This window comes from Harpia harpyja, chromosome 3, assembly GCF_026419915.1.
Source record: "Harpia harpyja isolate bHarHar1 chromosome 3, bHarHar1 primary haplotype, whole genome shotgun sequence".
NCBI lineage: Eukaryota > Metazoa > Chordata > Aves > Accipitriformes > Accipitridae > Harpia > Harpia harpyja.
The window spans coordinates 49,765,092-49,787,466 of record NC_068942.1 but is presented as its reverse complement, the minus strand read 5'-3'; the positions used below and the strand labels follow the sequence as shown (position 1 = coordinate 49,787,466).

At 39.1% G+C, this 22,375-nt stretch overlaps 1 long non-coding RNA gene across 1 annotated transcript; it reads right to left on the bottom strand.

Moving 5' to 3' along the window:
• Positions 1-4,263: 4,263 nt before the first annotated feature.
• Positions 4,264-19,113, bottom strand: LOC128140225 (uncharacterized). Its single transcript, XR_008234653.1, has 2 exons — positions 18,992-19,113; positions 4,264-5,814 (listed from the first exon to the last, which is right to left on the bottom strand). It is a non-coding gene; the product is annotated as an uncharacterized LOC128140225 (long non-coding RNA).
• Between the last annotated feature and the right edge of the window lie 3,262 nt (positions 19,114-22,375).

The window sequence follows — 22,375 nt, the reverse complement described above, 5'->3', positions numbered from 1 at the left end:
TTTGGATGAAAGAACACCATCAGCCAGAGTCCCCATTGCCCTGAGCCTTCAGTGACATTAACTGTGTATAAGATACCACTAAATGACAATAGAGTTTTCCAATGGTTTAGAAAACTGCATAAGGGCATGGCAAGAGACAGCCTCTCTGACGGTGACTCTCCTTAGCACCTCCTGTGGCCACTGTTCAGATGCAGTTAAGTGACTGGAGAGCAATTACTGCATAAGCTAGTTCAAAACTGCACAGACCCAGAGAAGGGCGTAAAGAAGCTTGATAATAACTGGGAAATCAGTAAAAAGAAAAGGATTCCAGATTTCTTTTTCTTTGGTAAAATTTCAGACTCTCTTGTTTAGGAGGATGTAGGATTAGCTATGGTAAAAATCACATAAAAACCCTATGTCAAAGTTTTAGCTGTCAATTTAACGGTATCAATTAATTTAAATGCTAAGATCTGTAATGGGTGGTTTTTCTTTTGTCATGTAAACTGATGGATGCAGAAAATTAATCAGATAGATAGATTAAAGAGTTGGTTTGCAGTACAAAATAGGAATTAGATACAAACTACCAGAAAATGCATCCAACTAATTGTTTCCTAGCAAAGACTAATCTGCCTAAGTTTTAGATGACCACATTTGCAAAGATGCTAAGTGCTATTTTGAGAAAACAAAAGTATGTTTGAGTTCCTCTTGCTGTACTCAAACTTCATTTTATTTCCTGTCACTAATATTCTTTAAACTTTTCCATAAAGAATAATGGGCTTAAACAAAGGCTTTTAATATTACTTACTGTAAGGAGAGAAAACTGTCATTACACTCTTGTATTTTCAAATTTGAAAATAATGCATGCTTCTGGTACTACAGAAATATATGTTACAAATTCAGGTCCTCCCAATGCCAGTAACAAAACAGTAAGAGAGAGACAAAGCTGAGAAAATTGTGTTTATTAAGGGTGCTTCAAATGTTGTTTCGTAGTTGCTAAGAGCTATTCTAAAATGCCTGTTAGATATTTGTTAATAACTGACCACTTCACTTAATGTTCAGATTTTTCCCTGTACACAATGTTGTATCATTCAGCTCTCTATAAGAAGAGGGAGTAAAAGACTCCACATTCCTAAAATTCCTAATGACAAAATCCTTTGGAAAAACAAAATGTTCAAGCTTCTTTGTATACCCTAATGATACACAAAAAAGAACCTCCCACCACTCCTGGATTTTTGTCTTCAGAAAACTTTTTTTTATGAACAGGAAACACAGTAAACATTTATGTTTATTTTCTTCACCTTTGTTTCTTATTTTATCCTACATGATGGTAAACCTAGATCTGGATTCATTCCTGATGCCTTAAACCCCCAGATAAATCTCACTGCAGCATCAGAAGATGCCAACTAACTTTGCTGGAAATGGCATCCTGGCATCTTGTGCAGCTGTCTAACCATGGGGAGGGCCAGGTTTTTCAGAAATGACTGATGATTTTGTTGCCCAAATGAAACCTCTTCATGTGTCAGACAGTGGGTAGAGGCATATCTTAAAAATCAATATCTAAATGTGTCTGAAGTAGCATACTCAACATCTTTGGGAAGTCTTAGCTTATCGTTTAATACAAGGAGTGAGCCGTTAGGCAATGATAAAGCAGGTGAGTGTTGTCTTCTGTTTATATTGCCTTTGCCCTACAGAACTTATGCCGTCAGGAATGTTTGCCAAGTTCCTTGATCAGATATTACTCTTCTTGTGCCACAAAATTATTTGAAAATGCATTGAGGGGTTTCATGTCTTGGAAAAGACTCCATACAGCCAGCTTTATGAATTCAGCTTGTGGAAAGAAGCATGATTCTTTCACTTATTTTGAGTGAAGAGGTTTGAAAATGTGTTTCCTTTCCTTCTGTGTCAATATGATACTGTAGGAAAATACTGAACAGCTGAAGTAAGTGAATGGATGGAAAAATCAGCTCAGGAATGTTTTGTCATAATTGTATGTCTGATTTCCACTCTTAAAAAATGAAAAATCAAATTTTCTGTGATTCTATGAAAATCTGAACAATAGTTTCAGGAACACTATTGCATTGTGCTATGCATTCCATAGAATATTTGCACAGAGTATTTTGGAAAATGTGGCAACTTCAGCGCAAGCAAACATGAAATCACTTGTCACTCACTTCTTCCAAGGCAATCTAACAGACAGCACACGCCAAATGATCCTTCTGTGTAATGTGAAAAGAAAATGCTCTGTGTACTCCTAAACATTATAATTCAGATATTTAGTAGGCAGGAAAAGTGCTTTTGGAGAAAAACAACAATAACAACAAAACCTCAAAAATTACATGTGCTCCAATATAAAATTTTTCTGTGCAAATTCAATATGCCAGCTAGGGAAGAAAAAACTTGTAGGAAAGGCACAGGCTATTTCACGCAGAGGCTACACTTTCAACTCACAGAAGAAAATTTAATTTCAAAAAAGAAAATGTGAGGTATTAAAGAATTAGGAATGGGTTCAGGAATGAGATCGTGCAGTAGGACACTCCCACTTGTCCTACAGAACTAGACTAGGAAACATCTACCACTTAGGTGAAAGGCAGAATAGCACATTAGGTACTTTCCCACACAGTTGTTCAGCAGTTGTGGGAAAAGTCTCCATTGCTCCACAGCCTTTAGCCTCTTTGTAAGACCATATGTTTTTAAACAGCGCTGACAATGTCAGGTTTTTTTAAAGAAAAATAACACTCCAGCATAGTAAGTCAGCAACTCACAAGAGTTTCTGGTCAGCAACAAGCCGTTTGTAATGTTTAGATATGCCTAATCTTTCAAGTAAGTATGTAAACCTCTGAAGGACATAATATACTAGGACACTGAGGTATTTTCCAAAGCAGATATAGTAAAGAACTTTCTGATTATTAATAAGCATAGATCCTAGGAGTAAATGCATGAAGCTATTGTGCCATTAGTGACATATGTTCTTAACCATCTTATTTGGAAAAATGAGCACAAATTCACTTTTACAAAAACAATTTTGGAAAGCTGAAAAGAATACAAGAAAACTAAATATGGAAAAGAAAGCCACTTATGTCAGTATTTGTAACACTGGTCTCCATTCTGCAGTGGATAATGATGATGTTCTTTTCCACATGATCTAAAAGTTTATGATTACTAATGAGATGGAGATTATGGCCTTTAGTGTGCCTTAATTTTTAAATCAAAAGTGTGGTTACTGAGGGTGCAGTTGTGTCCTTGAGGAATGACTCTGGGAAGTGCAAAGTAGAAGATCCCTTAGGTGCAGGGCCTGGTTTTCTTTCACTGTTCTATGGGCAACAACGTTTGTTTATTACTAAATATATAGCCCAAGTCTTCAGATTAGATTAGATTAAAGCAGGTTTTAGAAAGGGGTATAGCTTTATCTCCTCCTCTGTTCACTCCAAAAAGTATTTGTTTTGTTTCTTCCAGCATAGAGGACCCCAAATCTAACCAGACTCATCACCTGTGTGGATAGTTACTAGATTTGCTGTGCCGTAACTTGACTTGACTGTTCCTTTTCTTGCACCAAACTGGCTGTGCATCTTCTCACTTGATGAGATCGGGGGAAGGAAACACTGGGAATCTGCTGCTAGAAATCACTTGGCATCAAAGCAAGTGAGAAAGGCGCTCAAAAGTAACCTGTCTTACAGACAAAAGAAAAGGGGAGGAATCTGCCACAGCACTGTGGAGGAAGAGTCTAAAACTCATGATGGTCTTGTGCCACCCTGAGTACCAAGCAGCAGCCCCTAATGTGCGTGGGAGGACTTGAGAAATCTTTACTGAATACTTAAGAAATTTAGTGACCTTCAGATTGAAGAGAATCCTGAGGAAGGGCAAGATGAAGAAGTCAGCAGCATTGCAACTCTTTATTACGCTATAACAGCTGTTACTATCAGACTGAAACCATTTCCATTCCTCTTATTCCCACTTTGAGTCTGAGCCTAATCCTATGGGCTGGCCAGAGTGAATAGTGCATAGATCAGGCAGATTTTATCACAGCACTTTTCGTAGAGGGCAGTTGTGTGCATTACATTGCTTGAATGTCCACAAAAAGAATTTCTCTTTCTTAGTTTACTGTAATGATCTACTGGTTTGACTAATGATTTTTTGTGAGGAAAATCTTTTGCCTTACCATAAAATGTCCTACATTTATATACTACACTATATATCTTGCAAAAATATTCTTCACCGGTATAAATAAAGGCTTTAAACATGTCACTCCTTATTAATATCACAGCATTAGAAACCAGAGACAAAAGGGAGGAGGGCAAAATTGTTGTTGCTTTATTTAGAAACAAAGTACATAGGGAAAAAAATGTCTCACCAGTTACAAGGCACATGGTGATGTCACATTCCACAAAGATTTTGGTGCAAGGAATATAACGGTCTGTATCTGTTAATTTTTACAACACTTAGCACTAACTGGAGCAGAAGGAAAATACAGTATGTTCCTTTACTGCTGTTGTTTATGGCTAAATATAGGAATCCTATGGAGCCTGTAGGTAAATTCTTATTACTAAGGGGTCGTTCATTACTCAGTCAAGTCTGCACAGGAAGACAAGGCCGTCATACACTGTTGAGATGCCTGATAGTTGCACAAAAGTGTTTAGAAAAGTCTGAGTTCATTTTTAAGTCTTCTTCAGTGTGTTCACAGCCAGATCACTGTCTGCATCTCAGCTATATGACAAAACGACTCCATAACAGAATGGTACCTGTATGCACACCATGCCTTCACACATCCTTCTTTCCTTTAAAATGAAATTTGAATGTTCAGAGAGGGAAAGAGCAGCAGTGTAGGCCAATGTTTTCCACAGTCTGGATGGCCGAGGACCGGAGCTGCAGAAGTAGCCGGTCTCCCTGCCATGTAAGTGCAGCCAAACAGATGCACTGGAATCTCAATGCACTGAATTGTTCTGAACATAATAGTGTGTAATCTTATGTGACATGATTTTTCTAAGGAAAGGGTATGTTATTGGTTTGAATTATAAACACCTTCTGGCATATCATGATGTTGACAAGACAGGCAATTCTGTACTCAGATTGTATACATACACCCATCATAAGCACTTTTTAGGTCAAAAGGCTACTAGGTTTTGCATAAGAAAATTATAACTTTCCTAAGTTTTGTGCCTTGCTTGTTTCAGCTTGCTAGATGCATACCAGCATTATTTTTAATAGAAATTTTGAAATAACTTAATAGAAATTAATTTGACACTCACATATGCAGTAGGTATGAGAACAGAAGAATTAACACCTTCAGATACTGCTATTTAAATTATTGGTGCTTTTAAAAAATTATTTATTCTGACAGCTCATAAAAAAGTATGATAGCAGCTGCGGATACCAGGAAGCAGGACAGTATCCACTACATGCACATATACAAAATATGCAGGACAGAAAGTTCTGTCTAGGTGGAATCTATTTCAGCTGTTTTGAAACATGAGTATGAAGTGGTAAACACACTAAGTAGAGTATAATCTACTTCACTGTTTGAAGTTCATGACTGACAAACGTTCCTTAATAATTATAAAAGCTGACAGACACTTGAAACATAACACACAATTATCACTGTGCTTTCTCTGATTTGTCAAGGTTCTCCAATTAGCCAAGATTCAGTCCTGCATTTGAAAGCATATAGCATGACTTCTGCATCCAGCATCTTCAAAACCATCAGAACTCCATGTAGGTGCAGTTATTAGCTCCTGGATAATGTCACTTGCAGGTTAGTCAAAGTGTTTCATGAAATGCTCTGTTCTTGTGTAGTTTCTGGAAAGGTATCATACCAAGCCTGCTGAACTTCAGGGTTAGATGCTGTAAAAAGATGTATGGTATGAACATTTGGGAGACCAAACCATTCAAAAATCATATCATCCTGAAAGAAAGGTGTGTCAAGGAGGAGACGTCTAATTTTGGGGACACATTTGTTAGATGAAGCATAACAGCTCTCTGAAGGCTGGCATAGTGAGGCTGACTGTGCCGAGTGTAGCTAGACAATGAAGCCTAGTAGTGTGGCAGGGAGATGAAGTAACTATAAACTGAAGCACAAAGCAGAACACTATAAAAATGTAAAGTTCAACACTATAAAAAGTTAAAGTTCAGGCTGTGGCCAGTGAAAGCAAAGAAGGAAGAAGTGATTTCTAAGCTGTCATGTTAGTCCAGAGGATTCGGGGTCTTGATGCATTCAACAGATACTCAAAGACAAACTGCATCTTACTCTGGACCCTATTGCATAAACACCTATGCAGATGTTTAATATTACATGGATGCTATTGATATTTTTAGGATTTTGACAAATACATATGTTTGCTTTCCCATTTCTGTATCAGAAACTGGACACAAACATTGACTAGCAAACCTTCTGACAACAGATCATAGACTGCACATCCTAGGATTTAAATGTCCCAAGTAAAAAAGTTTCCCAGTCCTCAAAAGAACTGTATATGTTAAGAATTTCTCATTCCATGATGCCTCCAAGGACTGAAATGTCCAGGCTCAGCTTTCCCAGCTGCATGCACTCCTGTGTGAGTGATGATAGGCTCAGCCATTCATGCAATGCAGAGGGAGAGAGCACTCACGTTACTCTGCCACAAATGCATTGTATCCTCATGCCTCATGGAAGGTGGGAATGTGGTAACTGAAGCTCCTCACAGCTAAAAGCTGACTGCCATGCAAACTACTGGTTATGCACTTTGGTTTCTTCAGACGTGCTGAAGTTCTACTGGGGATACTGATTGCTACTACAGGCATTTTAGAGATGCTTTTTGTGCTGGTGTTTTGGGGAAGCTGCTAGGAAAGAAGGTGCCCAACTCTTCCCAACATTTGAAGTACTGTGTTGGATCAATGTTTCCTCTTGACTGGGGAGGCCCAAATGCACCTTTAGTGAGTGCTACACATGCAGTAAAGGCACTGCTGCTTTGAGGGTGATTAGTGTCAGTTAATTTACTGATTTGGAGAGGGAGAAGAACGATAATATGGTAAAAGCCCAGCTATAGGAGTGAGAAGAATGGGTTCTATTTTTATCTCTTCATGTTACTTTAGATTTCTCTCTTCTATTTGTACAAAGAAAGCAGTAAATTAGTTTACATACATCCCAAGACTTAAAGCACTGATTTTTTTAAAAGAGGTTATTTTGGTCTTTGGATAAACAATGCTATGAAAATAGTTTAACAAGTTATTTTCATTATGAATTAGTACTGTTCAGCCAATCCCTATTTTTCACAGATTTTGCAACCTTTTTTTTCCTCTACTTTTTAAGGGAACAGGGAAAAAACAGTCTAAACTTGATCTTTGCCTTAACCTCTCCAGATAGAGGAAAAACATGCAGAAAACATGGCCCTGGGGATAGTTAGAAAGTGTGGTTCATAACTGTACCCTGCTCTGTTTTTTGCATATAAAAGTTACGCAAAGGCTGAGAACATTGGGTTGTATAAAAACATTGAGACATATAAACATCATATGTCTGGGCTAAAGTAATTGTCTGCAGTTCATGGAGAGAGAAAGGAGCCTCCAGTGAGCTATTCATTCCACTTTAAAAAGTTAGTTGTTTAAGACATGCTTATTTAATTGTCCTTCCATTTCTCTTCATCAGAGGGATTATGAACGGCTAGTTTAGAAAGTACACTTAATTTTTAGCAGATGAAATTGGTTACTATAGATAAAAGTAGAATTAATGTTCAGTTTTTCCTGCAATCTTATAAAAACTTGTAAGATCAAAGTGATCAAAGTTTGTGAGGTTTCTATCCTCTTTGGTGTAAATCTTTTGTTATTATTCTGCCTGTAATACTATTCCTGTCAGCTTGTCCCAGGTTTCTTCAGATTGGCTGTTAGTTCTTGGCTGCACGTCAATACAGCTAGAAATTAGGTCCCATATGGTTCTGGACACAAACCAATACTAAAATCAGAAGGGTTACTTCTAATCTGGGAATTCAAATCCACCCCATACTCAGAAATCTGAAAGCACTCAAAGTTCTTTTTTGGCTGGACTCTACTTAACATCAAAGGTCTAAATGTAACATACATGACAAGAGGAAGGCAACGCAGAGAGAGGAAAGAGTGAGTAGGCAGAATTCCACTCTCTAAGGCCAGGAATAGATTTGCCGTTGTTAGCAGATCTGCCACTAAACACAGGGCACAATGCTGTAAATATCACAGCATGGCACTATCTGCATCTCTCCAAAGATCACACCAGGGCAATAGTGATGTGGTCTCCTCTACTACATAGAGCTCCAGCATTAAAAGGCGGGAGGGTTGCCATCATGCCCATAAATATTATGCTGTGAAAAGAATGCAAGATATTTTTATAGCTGTCTGGGTTCCCTCTTTTCCTTTAGGCATCTTTCCTCAGGCAGCCTTCCAAATGCAAGGCCATCATACAAGTAAAATAAATAAATAAAATAATCGGGTTAGCATTGAGCATACGAAACCTAGGAATTTTAAAGGAACAGGTTAGAAATATGAGGCTTGCATGGCCTGCAGTTTGACAGGTCAGAGAACAGATAAAACCTGACAGCTAATCTCCAGCAATCACTGAGAATGTTCTAAACCTACCTTTTAATGCTTTACTTTTTAAAGGCTTATAAAATAGTCAATAATTACTATAAATTTGGGGAACTTGAAATTCTTCGTTTATTTTCCTTTTTTCTCTAGTTACACTTCATTCAGGATCAAGCTATTCTAATCCATAGGTTTTGCAGGCACATGGAGTGAAACAGTTCCACAAAGTTCTCCAAAACAAAATAAATACAAATTAAATTATAGACATCATTGACCATGGTGGAAGCCCATTGACATTGGCCAGATTATTTTTAACAGAATTAGAATCAAGTAAGAATTTCAGAGGCTAAAACTGGTATTTCTTCACGCACAGATTTACTAGGAAGTATGCATTGGTGCTCCTGTCCTCTGTTAACTTCTGCCCATGACTCTTCTTCTAGAGCAGTGCAACTGCTGGAACCCCAGCAAAAAATGTTTACAACCCATTTCGTGCCTAAGCAAGAGGACTGAGAGGAACCGTAGTGCTGCACTGTTCTGGGAACACCACAGGTATTGCCAGCACTAGGACTAGGATAGATGGGAATCATTAAGGCCAGCTGATTCAATGCAGGCTTTCCATTCTCATCACATCTCTGGACACAGGCACATGCTCTTTTCACATGGTTCATGTGAGGGACAGTATCCCAACCCCATTTATCCCTAGGCTATACTTATTTCACTAATATAAGGCAACACTAAGATGGGGGGGGGGGGGGGGTGGTCCTGGAGCAATAGAAAGAACCAGTTAGATAAAAGAGAATCTTTGTAAAGCTAATGGGAATGTAGAAGGAACCTCCAACATGAAAAGACAGGTCAGCAGTGGACAACAATAAGCTAGTGGAGTAAGCTAGAATGGGAAATGGAATGGTAATAGTACTAGAAAAGTGGATTATTTGGATATATATGACAAGAAGTGGAGAGAATATAGAATCATAGAATCATAGAATCATTTCGGTTGGAAAAGACCTTCAAGATCATCGAGTCCAACCATTAACCATGCCCCCTAAACCATTATGATGTGTGTCTTAGGAAGGCCAGAATAAGGGGAATGCCAGCATTTAAGACACCATCAAAAAAGGAAAGGGAAAATTCTGGAAAATCTTTCTGACAGGTATGAAGTGAAATCACAGAGAAAGAATGAGAAGTGTAATTGGGAAGAAAAGCCAGGAAAGCTAAATATTTCTAGAAAGCCTTTATTACCATTCAAGGTACCTGAGTTGCAGATGCTAATGCTATAGAGTTAATCCTACTTTGCATCTTTGCTTTTCATCTGTCATCATGTAGGACCTTTCTGTAACTCAGTACTTCAATCTGGCACTGGGAAACAATGAACACGCATTTTGCTGCTGATCCTAATCCCTCCAGTTATAGGGAATATTGTCAATTTTTTAATTTATGCACTGCCTTTGTGCACTGGTGTACAGCCTTACCAGAAACCTCATAAACAACATGCAGAAGATCTGGTAGCATCTCTTGTGTGAGGTATTACCCATCTGATGAAAGAGACTTGTTATTCTCCTTCCTTCCATAGAATTCTACATCATATGTACCCTGAAAACTCAAGACTTGTATGTTTCCATATACACATATCTAACAAGGCCTGCCTGATTGAGGCAAGAAAGGAAGGCAATGGGAATGAAATATTTGAGTCCTGATAGACTTTGGCAGTTCTACGAGAATGACCAACTTGTTTCTTGAAGGGCAGAAGGTCATGAACAAACAGAAGATGAATGTAGAAGAAGGATAAAAGACTGAGTCAGCAATTTAAGACATGGGCACACATCAGAAGAATTACACAAGTAGTATTGCTTCACCAGGAGAGAGAGGAAGAAACATAGATAGATTCAAGACTTTCTCCAGAAGCATTTATCAAGCTGGAAACACAAAAGAAAAGCATGGATGGTCTTGCAGAGTGCGAGTGAGAGAACACGAAACTGAGGGAGACAATAGGAAGAATAATGTGCCTTGGTAGATTAAAGAGTATGGAACTGACTAATTAAGTAGGTCTTGTAATATTGCACATTGGCATTACTGCAGGCAAAATACAAAGGAGAGAGCAATTTCTTGAAGGGTGTGATCAGCAAGTTGGATCTTCCTCAGATTTTTAACTTAAAAAGTGCTATATTCTTTTGTCAGGGAAGACAGCACAGAGCACAGTTGCCCCATCCTCAGTAAAATAGTGAAAAATACTGTGCCCAAGTGTCGTGGGTTAACGCCAGTAGGCAGCTCAGCCCCACACAGCTGCTCACTCACTCAACCCAGTGGGATGGGGGGAAGAATCAGAAGGGTAAAAGTGATAAAACTTGCGCGTTTGATAAAGACAGTTTAATAGAGAAAGCAAAAACTGTGCACACAAGCAAAGCAAAGGAACGAATTATTTCACTACTTCCCACCGGCGGTCAGGTGTTTAGCCATTTCCAAGAAAGCAGGACTTCATCATGCATAACAGTCACTTGGAAAGACAAATGCCGTAGCTCTGAATGTGCCTCCCTTCCTCCTTCTTTCCCCAACTTTTTATTACTGAGCACAATGTCATACAGCACCGGATACTCCTTTGGTCAGTTGGGGTCAGCTGTCCTGGCTGTGTCCCTTTCCAGCTTCTTGTGCATCCCCACCCTAATTGCTGGCAGGGTGAGCATGAGAAACAGAGAAAGCTTTGAAGCTGTGTAAGCACTGTTCAGCAATAGCTAAACCACTGTTGTGCTCTCAACACTGTTTTGGTCACAAATCCAAAACATAGCACCATACCAGGGGTTATGAAGAAAATTAACTCTATCCCAGCCAAAATCAGTACACGGAGAAAATTCAGTACTTCCTGGAATGAATTAATGTGCGTGAAATGTAATGACTTCATGTCTTTGTTGAACATAATAAGCTCTTTTCCTTGCACTGCCTCAGCTCTGTGAAAAAAAAGGAGTCTCTCCATGTTATCTTTTTACCACAAGACAGTCTGCCAGAGACTGCCAGTCGGTCTCACCTCTGTGCCCGGCAAGATCATGGAGCAGATCCTCCTGAGAACTATGCTAAGGCACATAAAAAATAAGCAGGTGACTGGTGACCAACATAGCTTCACTAAGGGCAAAACATGCCTGGCAAATTTGGTCGCCTTCTATGACAGGGTTACAGCATTGGTGGATAAGGGAAGAGCAATGGACGTCATCTACCTGGACTTGTGCAAAGCATTTGACACTGTCCCACACGACATCCTTGTCTCTAAATTGGAGAGACATGGATCTGACGGATGGACCACTCGGTGGATAAGGAATTGGCTGGATGGTCACAGTCAAAGAGTTGGGGTCAACAGCTTGATGTCCAAGTGGAGACCAGTGATGAGTGGTGTTCCTCAGGGGTCAGTACTGGGACCAGCACTGTTTAACATCTTTGTCTGCAACATGGACAGTGGCATTGAGCGCACCCTCAGAAAGTTTGCCGATAACACCAAGCTGTGTGGTGCAGTTGACATGCTGGAGGGAAGGGGTGCCATCCAGAGGGATCTTGACAGGCTTGAGAGGTGGGCCTGTGCAAACCTTTTGAAGTTCAACAAGGCCAAGTGCAACGTCCCGCACATGGGTTGGGGCAATCCCAAGCACAAATACAGGCTGGGCAGAGAATGGATTGAGAGCAGCCCTGGGAAGAAGGACTTGGGGGTGTTGGTTGATGAGAAACTCAGCATGACCTGGCAATGTGCACTTGCAGCCCAGAAAGCCAACTGTATCCTGGGCTGCATCAAAAGAAGCATGACCAGGAGGTCAAGGAAGGTGATTCTCCCCCTCTACTCTGCTCTCGTGAGACCCCACTTGGAGTACTGCATTCAGCTCTGTGGCCCCCAGTATAAGAAGGACATGGATCTGTTGGAGCAAGTCCAGAGGAGGCCATGAAAATGGTCAAGGGGCTGGAGCACCTCCCCTGTGAGGACAGGCTGAGAGAGTTGGGGTTGTTCAGCCTGGAGAAGAGAAGGCTCTGCAGAGACCTTATAGCAGCCTTCCAGTACCTAAAGGGACCTACAAGAAAGCTGGAGAAGGACTTTTTACAAGGGCATGTAGTGATAGGATGAGGAGTAATGGCTTTACACTGAAAGAGGGTAGATTTAGATGAGATATTAAGAAGAAATTCTTTACTGTGAGGGTGGTGAGGCACTGGAACAGGTTGCCCAGAGTGGTTGTGGATGCCCCATCCCTGGAAGTGTTCCAGGCCAGGTTGGATGGTGCTTTGAGCAACCTGGTCAAGTGGAAGGTGTTCCTGCCCATGGCAGGGGAGGGTTGGAACTAGACGATCGTTATGGTCCCTTCCAACCCAAACCATTCTGTGATTCCATGATTCTATGACATGGGAACTTATTGAGATTTAACCAGGCAAACAAAGGATGAGGAGAGCAAACTTAAACATCTGTATGTGCAAGCAAGGACTGACAACAGCCTGCCCTTATTTTTTGAGTCTGCTTTTTTGGCAATCTGTGGGGAGCTCTCTGTCACACAAATGGAGCTTCCTTTTTGATATGGGTCTGAAACTGCCACCATCAATACTGCCAGCTTACGGGGCAGCAATTGTCACGCAATAGGGGAAATGGCTGAAGCAAAACCAACCCCTTAGCTATTCTCCCCTCTGTGCTTGCCTTCAGGGCTGCCTTGGATGAGTGCTTAAAGATTATATAACCTGGCAGCAGCTCTTTAGCCTGGTTTGTGAGCCTACAGTATCTGACATAGCTTGCTCTGAATAAAATGCATATGCTTGTTCAGAGTTATTTAAATACTGCTGTCACAAACGGAGCCTTTCTCAGAAGTCAGGCATCATCAAAAGTTCACATCTTTTCTTATTAAAACAGTTTGCAATAACTAAATTGTATGCGTCTGTGTTTCTACCTCGAAAAGGCTAAATAGTTGGCAAGCCTCCTAAAGTAGGATTAGACTGCAGACCAGCTCAGACAATGCTTCCAGGCATCGAGGATGTACCGCAGAATCAGTTTAATAAAGTCTGATTAGATTACTTTCTCTGGTCAATTTGAAGCACACTGGCCATGGGATAAATCATCTTTTTATCTCACCGCACTGCTCTTTTTCTTTGCTGAATCATATTTTAAAAGCATTAAACATATTTTTTAAATATCTATTTATTTACAGATGCAACGAAGCATAACCTCATGAATTCCCTGCTGTCCCAGTGCAGTTTGATATTATATCCCAGTCGAAAGGATCGACTCATTGCTTGAGAAGTCTGTACTCGGTGGTTTCCCTTCGTAATATAATTTATCTCCCTTTTTCCTGTACATAAATGGCCTTGTAAGTATTACAAGAAAACAGTCTTGCATTTCTTATCTTGATCTGTCAAGATAACAGCTTATGTACTGAAAACAGTGGTAAAGTTAGATGTTTCTGACAAATTACTAGTTTAAGAAGGGTGTTGAATTCTAGTCACTTGGGTTAACATGTACATGGATCTGAATATCTTTAAACTTGATTTACTGCATGCTATCTGGAACAAATAAAGAGTTATTCACAATGGCTGAGTCTAGAACTCCATTGTTCAAGTTTTCAATGCTTACGATAACAGCTTGCATTTTGCTTGTTTCCCACCTAATGCCACAACTAGTAGAAGAGGTATTTAAGTATTTAATTCAACACAAAATATGCCTTCCTCTGGCCTTTTTTTATGATGCTGAGTTATGCTAACAGCTGAGCCAGCTCAGCTCCTTGAAAATGCATTACTCCAGTCTGGTTTGCCTTTCACCAATCTGCGCCCAGTCATTTCTTCAAGCTCTTTTTTGGTCCGGAGTTTCTCTGCTGATACACAAATTCTGTTGCACTGTGTACATTTGCATTCCATTTTCCATTGGAATAAAGAAACATTTCACCTTCTTCCAAGGTTATTATTTCTATATAGTACCATATTAAGAAACAAATGGGTGCAGGTGTCCCCATGGACTCTGGAATAACATTCAGTAAAACTATTTGTAGTACCTGGAGGTGATAAGAATATACAGTATCCAACCCAGAGGCCATATTCTATGTCAAGGACCAATCCTATGAAACACTGCTCAGGTTCCTGTTTCATTGTCTTAAGTTCTGAGCAAGGGTTTTCAGTGGTTTGCAGGCTCATTCGAGTGAAATGGCCTAGGATGAGTTTCAAGGAAAAAAAACATTTGCCTTATAACTGACTACTGTCACAAGAATGAAGAGTTGTGAAAAATAAAGGGAAAAAATAGAATCAAGTGTTTCCAGAGTTCCAATTTAAATGTATGGTGACAGTATTTTCACACCTGGCTGAAGTTTATTTCATTAAGCTGATAATTTCAAACAGATTATGTCCATGTGGTCTGTCTGTTCATACATTCTTCTAGTTCATTTTCTTCTATCTAATTAACTTATAGAGGCATTTCCCTCACACTAGATTTATGCAGTGTTTTCAAATAGCTGGACAGTGTATGGAGAGAGAAAGGAGGGAGAGAGAAAGAAACGCAAAACATTCCCCTTGTATTTTCTGGGGAGGCTGCAAGGACAAGGCAAGGAGCCCTGACACATCGTGTCAGATTGCTGCTAAAAATGCAAAGAAAAACATGGACTGCAGTACTCATGGTGGGGTTTTTTTTTAATAAGCTTTCTGCAAATTTCTCACTTGGCACTAGCTGCCATTGATAGCTGGTGCACAGTAAATGCAAGATATATCTCTAGCTTCTACAGGGAGCTATAACAGCCCAGACATATGTGTAGTTTGAAAGCCCGAGATACTTAGTCTGGCAAACCATGTTTCCTTAGTTTCCTCTGGGAAATTCAGTCTCCTGTGAAATCTTACAAAAATTGAACACTGATGCACTTTGGAGCCTGGATTGGTGGGGTCTGTCTACTTGCTAGTAAAATGTCACTAGATGCCGTTAAAACTTGGTTAAACCTTACGAACCAACTCACTCAGCAAAACATGTTAAAATAAACTGGATAGGAGCCAGAAGAGATGAGACAGGATTATTTAAATCTAATATGTGTTAGAATACAGCTTAAGTCCTCTGACCCTAATAACTTTCCACCGGAGTACATCAAATTAGGATCCTGGGACAATTTACGTAGGAGTCTGAGTAAACGTACTAGCTTTGCCCTATGGAAGAATTCATGCCCTTTACTAATCAGTAAAAAACCACGGATGGCCTCATATTAGCTCCAGAGGCTATCTGGAACATGAGATTTGTATGGTGGGCATGTGAAAGCCCAGCATACAAACTGCAGCGCTGGTTCTGATCCTTAAGTACAAATGCAGTGACTGATGAGATGTGCTGCACCTTTAGCAGCCTCCGTTGCTGCTCTTTTTTTCATTAGCTCATAATGTTGTATAACAATAACTACTGTATAGTTCATAAGCTTTCATTTTCTTTGGGCATTCTCTTAGATTTCTGTTTGCCCTCAAATCTACCTTTCTCAGCTAATGCCCTGGAAAAAGCTGAGGTGGGCCTGAATAACATGATCCTGTCTGCAGCGCTGTGCATTGTTAGAGAAATTTCAGTCAAGCTTGTGAGCAGGTCATGGTAATGACATTGCCTTAATGAGGGATTTGAAATTCTCGGGAGAGCTGTGACGTGGCAGTACTCAGAGATGCTTTGGACCTCTCCCATTGCCTCTGTTACTGTGAATAACTGGGATGCCTTAAGTAACTAGAGAAGATCATCAGTGCTGACACCTGGGATTGTTTATTTGTTATGGATATATTTGTTCCTGTTTTTCTCAGCATGATGGGGGTTATCAGGTGGGTTGGAGGTAAAGTAGGATATATGTAAATTTTTTACACTTTGCTTTACCTCATTTTGCAGCTTTTCATGGTTCTATTATTTTTTCTGGGGTGTTCAGAATAACCTAGTTCTCAAAGCAAAACTGTGTGCAGTTTGCCATCAAATCACTTGCAAAGCACCACATTTCTGAGCATTTCTGCCTTCAGCTGCATCCTTCTTTCTAATCTCAGTTCTTACTTTCATGAGGCTCAGAACAGCAGCACTAAGTGTGGGGACTATGAGTTTATTATGGAAATTTTCAGGCAGGAGTAGCAATTAGTATCATATAGGTGCAAATAAACAGTCTTCAACATTTTACTATGCTTAAGAGAGATAGTCATGGAAAACTAGCCAGATAAGTAAGCAATTAGATTTATAGGGATAGATCCTTAGGTACCGCCTAGCTGCTTTTTGCCTGTTCTGTATCACAAGAGTCAACGCAGCTAGCTTCTGCATAGTTAGGGATACTCTATGAAGCATACTAAAAATAGCAAATGAGTTGAAATGGCCATTACCTGGATCTAATATATCTATTTAAGATTTACAAGTGTATAGTCAAAAAAAACCCCCCATAGTATAGGGAGATGTCATCTATTTTGATACCGACAGAAAGAATTCAAGCTGATTTTCAGTGCAATGAAGTCAACAACAAGAAATAGACGCTTAGAAGACTAACATGTACATGGTGGTTTATGGTGGTGCTATTTTAAACTAGTAGCAGCCAAATGTTTCTGCAGTCTTTGACTCTTTCTGAATTAGATCAAATTGTTCATCACTGACATGTTTTTAAAAAACAACTGCAGCTGTGACAGTCTGTTTTGTAAGTTAACATTTTCTGTTATTTTGTCTGAGCGAAGCCTCTTGCAGGGTAACAGAACTGTGGAAGCATTTCCGCACTCAAAGCAAAAAGCCAAGAAACTCCTGGCTTTTCACCATAACTGAAGCATTCTAGAAAGATTTTCACCTGAGATACTGCAGTGGCAGCATTTACTTTTGTGAATGAAAGCTACTATTTCTACCTAGGAAGCAATCCCCATCAGCCTGTACATTAAGGACTTTTAAAAAATGCTCCCCATCCCCTCACAAAATCCTTCAATTTCTCAATAATTGAAGTAACACATTTCTCAATGATCTAAATAATATACCAGTGATGAATAAATCATTTGACCATAAGGCCACATTCAAATTTTTATTTATAGTCTCACAAGAGAGAAAAATGTTTACCCTAATCGGTATCTCCTATTGTTCAGCTGTTCTCACCAGGCATAGCTGAGGCTGTGACTTTAAACTGGCTCTAGATCCAAACTCATATTTACTTTGGACTGCGATCCTTACCAGAATCAACCATAGTACCATGACAGTGAATGTAACTAATGTCAATCCTCTTTTTCAGAATTCTGCCTCATTGCAACACAACTCCTCTTCTGAAAGCAAGAAATCCTTCACAGACAATGAAATTAAACTTTGGTTAAACGCAGTTCAGACCTGTGAATAACCACAGGAAGCTGCTGAAATTTCTGCTGCAGTTGCTGCTACAGTTCATCTCCAGCCACCCAGAGGAATTCTTTTAGCAACTGCAGAAATAATACTACAAGGACTGTTGTGGTCCTTTTACAGAGCTGAGTAAAGGCCCTTTCCAGGACCATGGGTTTTGCTTACACATCTCCTCTTCATCTAGCTTTATATCTACACCAAGTCATGAATTGTATGACAAAAAGGTTGTCTCAGCCTCGTTCTTCTCCCTCTTCCATCCTCTTCCCATCTATGTGGCCAGCTTTATTCACAACTTGCTCATTTTTCAGGTATGTGTAGAAATTACTTTCGTTTCTTACAAGTTTCACACAGTTCTTTGCAGACTGTTGCTATGTGTCTCCTTTGAAGTTCTGCTTTAAGTAGTTTAAAGGTTTTAAGGGGGACTCGGAAGCCCAAGGTCCTGGTTACACATGGGTAAGCAGAATTGGGGCCCAGTCTTACCTGATCATCATATACGGCAGCACTGGGAAGGAACATCTATAGATGTGTTGAGGATGTGCCTTTAGTTTCATTATTACCCTATATTTTAAAAGCATAATTTCTTTCTAATGGTAAAATCCTTGCTGAATAATTGAATGGCAGTTATTCAAATAAAGCAAAATATAACATTTTTATATAAGAAATAAAACTTGTTTTTTCTCCCCTGTTAGTTGCTTGTATTTATCTGACTTAGTAGGTGAGGTGTTCTAAATCTTCTAAACTCCCCATTGTCCATAAAGTCATCTTGGATGAATAAAGAAGGCAAAACAGACATTGTGTCTTAAAATAGCAAATTGTCACAGCTGGAAAATGTTCATGGTTTCTCCTCAGCAGTGTAAAAAGAGAGAGAAGGAGAGAGAGAAACATCAGTTTGTTTATTCAAGCTGCTAGCAATCACAACCCTGCTGCTTTCAGTCTGTCCCTTCCTTGAGTCAGAGAGACTGGCAGTTGTAAACATATATTCTTCCCTTTCAGAAGTGTGCAGGCAATGTGAACGAAGACTGCCATGGCACCTGCAGGACCACAGTACTTCAGTGAGATAAAGCTGCTCAAAAGTAGGCATACCAAAATAGCACTGGTCTTCCTTAGCTGCAACTCTCACATTTTTAACAGTATACACTGTGGTAGGGAAGGATGACCCCGGGGGGGGGGTTGCAGGGGGGGGGATTCTTTCTCCTATTTCTAATATCCTTGTACCTTGCAATGCATTAGAACCTATCACTAGGAATTTGTGCATCTGAAAACTTCATCTGCCTGCTCTGTAGATCCCAGATAAACAACTCTGCTTACCAGCTTGAGGACCTGCAGGAAGTGGAGAAGCAGGCAACAGGTAGAAAGTGCACACCTTTTTAGCCAATCACTTTCACTAATACATGGTATGTTTAAGAAATCCTTTTACCATAAGCTTGCTTGACACAACCTTAAGACTTATTACTAATCCCTCTGAAAGATTTTTTCTTTGATTGTCCAACGAAAGAACTCCAGTAAGTGTACTGAGCAAATTAAAAAATGAGGCAGGCTGAGGGAAGCAGGCCAGAAAAATCACTGATGAAATACAGGGGCTCAGGAGACTTTCAAGTGGGATGGTTCACAAGCATAGTGGAAATGGTTGTTAAAAGCGTAAGAATAAAGATGGGTTATGCAACTCTATGTTTTATTACCCAAATGCAGCTATAGCACCATCTGCTCATAATACTCTTTCTGCATTTTGGAAGAGGACTAGCTCTGGCTCCTAACGAACCGGCCCATGTCCTCTGTTCCAAATGTAAATTTCCACTTCTTTTCTTCAGTTGAGCTACACTGATTTGGCTGTTTGAGAAGTTTCCACAGCCAGAGAGCTGAGAATCTTGACTAATAAATTCTAGCACCTCTTCCAGCATCATTAATACAAAATGTTGTTCCTTTGTAGCAATTAGAAAACATTCAGGCTATGAAAAGTGAGTAAATTACTGATGGTTAATTAAGGATGTGGGTTTGTCAGGTAAAGGAGATGGCTAAAGAAAGGAAGCCACAATTTTGAGAATATACATTGTGATCCAAGTGACAGAAATGATCAAACCAGGGCAGTAGGAGTTTACAAGTCAAGGCTATGAAGTTCACTTTTGCAGAAGTGAAGGTGGATAAGCTTGAGCCACCACTAGGTGATAGAGCAGTAATATCTTAGAAAAATGTCAAGACAAATTCAAAAAGGCTTGGGTGTATCTGAAAAATGTGCCACACAAGTTAATGTTAGTATGGACAATATTCAAAGAGAAACTCTAGAACGCCGATTTCAATATTTGCTGTAGACTCAAGTTTCAAAAGTCAACAAAACCCCCACAATGGCTTTCTGCTTGCTTTTAGTCAATGCCAAAAATGAAAACCTGTACCTAAGTGTAGGTAATAAAAACAAAGAAGATGAGTTTACTGAAAGCGTTGAAGACTGCGTAGAGTATGACACTTTAGAACTACCAAAAAATGTAACTCTAGCAATAAGCAACACTCAGAAGATGGGCATAATTAGTCTTCATCTAAAGCTTGAAGATTCATTTATATTTTCTTCTATTCTCTCAGATGGATCTGTTACACCATTATTAACTCCTCTGAGACTTCTTTCAGGCACTTCAGTCTTTGTGTGTCAGGCTTAGACCCCTTTGCCATTTGTGACTTGCCTTTCTCTGCAGACTGTATCAGAAGTGATAGGGATCTAGGGGGTATGCTCAAAGATTTTCATGAGTTTATTTTAAAGGGGGCAACTTTTTTCAAAACCCAAAAATCTTTATTTCCTGTCTTTTCTCCACTTCTATTGACATTTCCTATAAAACCAGGATGAGTATAGATTTTTCAGGACACAGAATTGAGGAAAGCTGTGATAACACGAGTACCATAAAATTGTGGATTTTTTTTCTTTTTTCTTTTTTTTTTTTTTTTTTTCTCAGAAGAAACCTTCTGGAGAGACTGCAACTGACATGCTGGTTAAATCTAAATGTAGAAAAGGGCAATAGTGGGCAATGAGGTTAAGCAGAGATCTAAAGATTAGTGGAAGCAATAAACAGAAGGTTTTTAAAAATGAAAAAAATATTGAGAGTCTGGGAAGGAGAAAGATTTAAGAACTATAAAGTACAGAGAACAAAAAGCTGTATTGCAATTTGAGCTACAGATGATGCTTCAGTACATGCTCGTAAGTCATCAGAATACCCATTTTAAAATAAATAACAACAAAAGGCTCAAGAAGTAGTGGCTGACTAGAAGTATGAACAATACATACAGCCAGTTTCATAAATGATGCATTTGTTGAAGTCGGTTTTATATTTAAAAGAATAAATATAGCTAGTAATAAAAAGCCAGAGATCAGCTTGAAGAGAATAGAGAAAGTTAACACAGAATGATAATACAGAATTGATAATATAAAAATACTATTGAAGAAGAGTTAAATGAGGTTTGAGTAAAGTTCAGAAGTTTGATATTCACAGAAGATTTAAGTGGAGGAAAATGAGATCTAAAACATATTCACAGCTTTAGCTTCTTGTTTGTTTGGGTTTTTTTCTTTTCAGGATTATCTTGATTTGGGGCAATTTTTAATTCAGCAATTTAAGCTTCTGAAAAATACAGTTTATTCAAAATCAAAAACATTTATAAGAGATGATGCTTTTGCTTCAGAGTCCATTTCTTTAAGATTACAGAACCAAATTAACAGTTACATGAACTTACATTCTCTTCTATTGTTGTAACTTATTGTCTCTTTCATACCAGTATGCAAATGAGTTTTGCTCACAGAGAGAAGTATAAGGAAGTAAGAATACAGAAGAAGAAGAATAGGAGAGAACTTTTCTGTTCTCAAATTGTGTTAAGTGAACATTGATGTTATATTAGTGAGCTGATTAAGTGGGTTCAGTATACTCTCTTAAGAAAGCAAAGGAACCCTTCTTTGGTAGATTTGAATTGCAATGCTGTTTTTTACATCAGTCCTGTTTTGGAAATAAATACAAGGTATTTTCAATGGTTTGAGTAGAAAGCATGCTTCTGAATTTGACACAAAATAAAGGTTAGGAAAAGCAGTCTTGCTGAGCATGACGCACCACTGCCAAGGCTGTTCCAAATCTATGACCTTGAATGATCAGCTTATGGCCTACTTTTCAACATGTCCCTTCCTAATACAAATAAGAGTGTCTAGACTGTAAGAGCTTGACGACCTGTCCTTTTCTGTGCATGCGTGTGTGCACACTCACGCACACACACAGAGTGGATGAAATTTTACTGTCCTGTAGAGATGTATATTTAACTGACCTAAGTGTTCTTCAAATGTACAATAGGGAATGTGGCCACATTTCTTTCATCTAAAAAAATAGTCACTAAGGTAAGAGGCTCTTCAGTTTTTGAGATAAAAACTAGTGCCTAACTTAAATCATAACCAATAAATTGAAGAGTACCTTTAAAATAACCTTTTGTATTTTCTAGCTTTTTATTATTTCAGAACTCAAAGTACATCATTATTGCTAGTATGAAAATTAACATTCAGCCTTATAGCCTTATAGAAAACAAAACTGTTTATAGAAGTACTTTCTCTGACTGATGATTGACCCAGAATTTTGTATCCTTTGT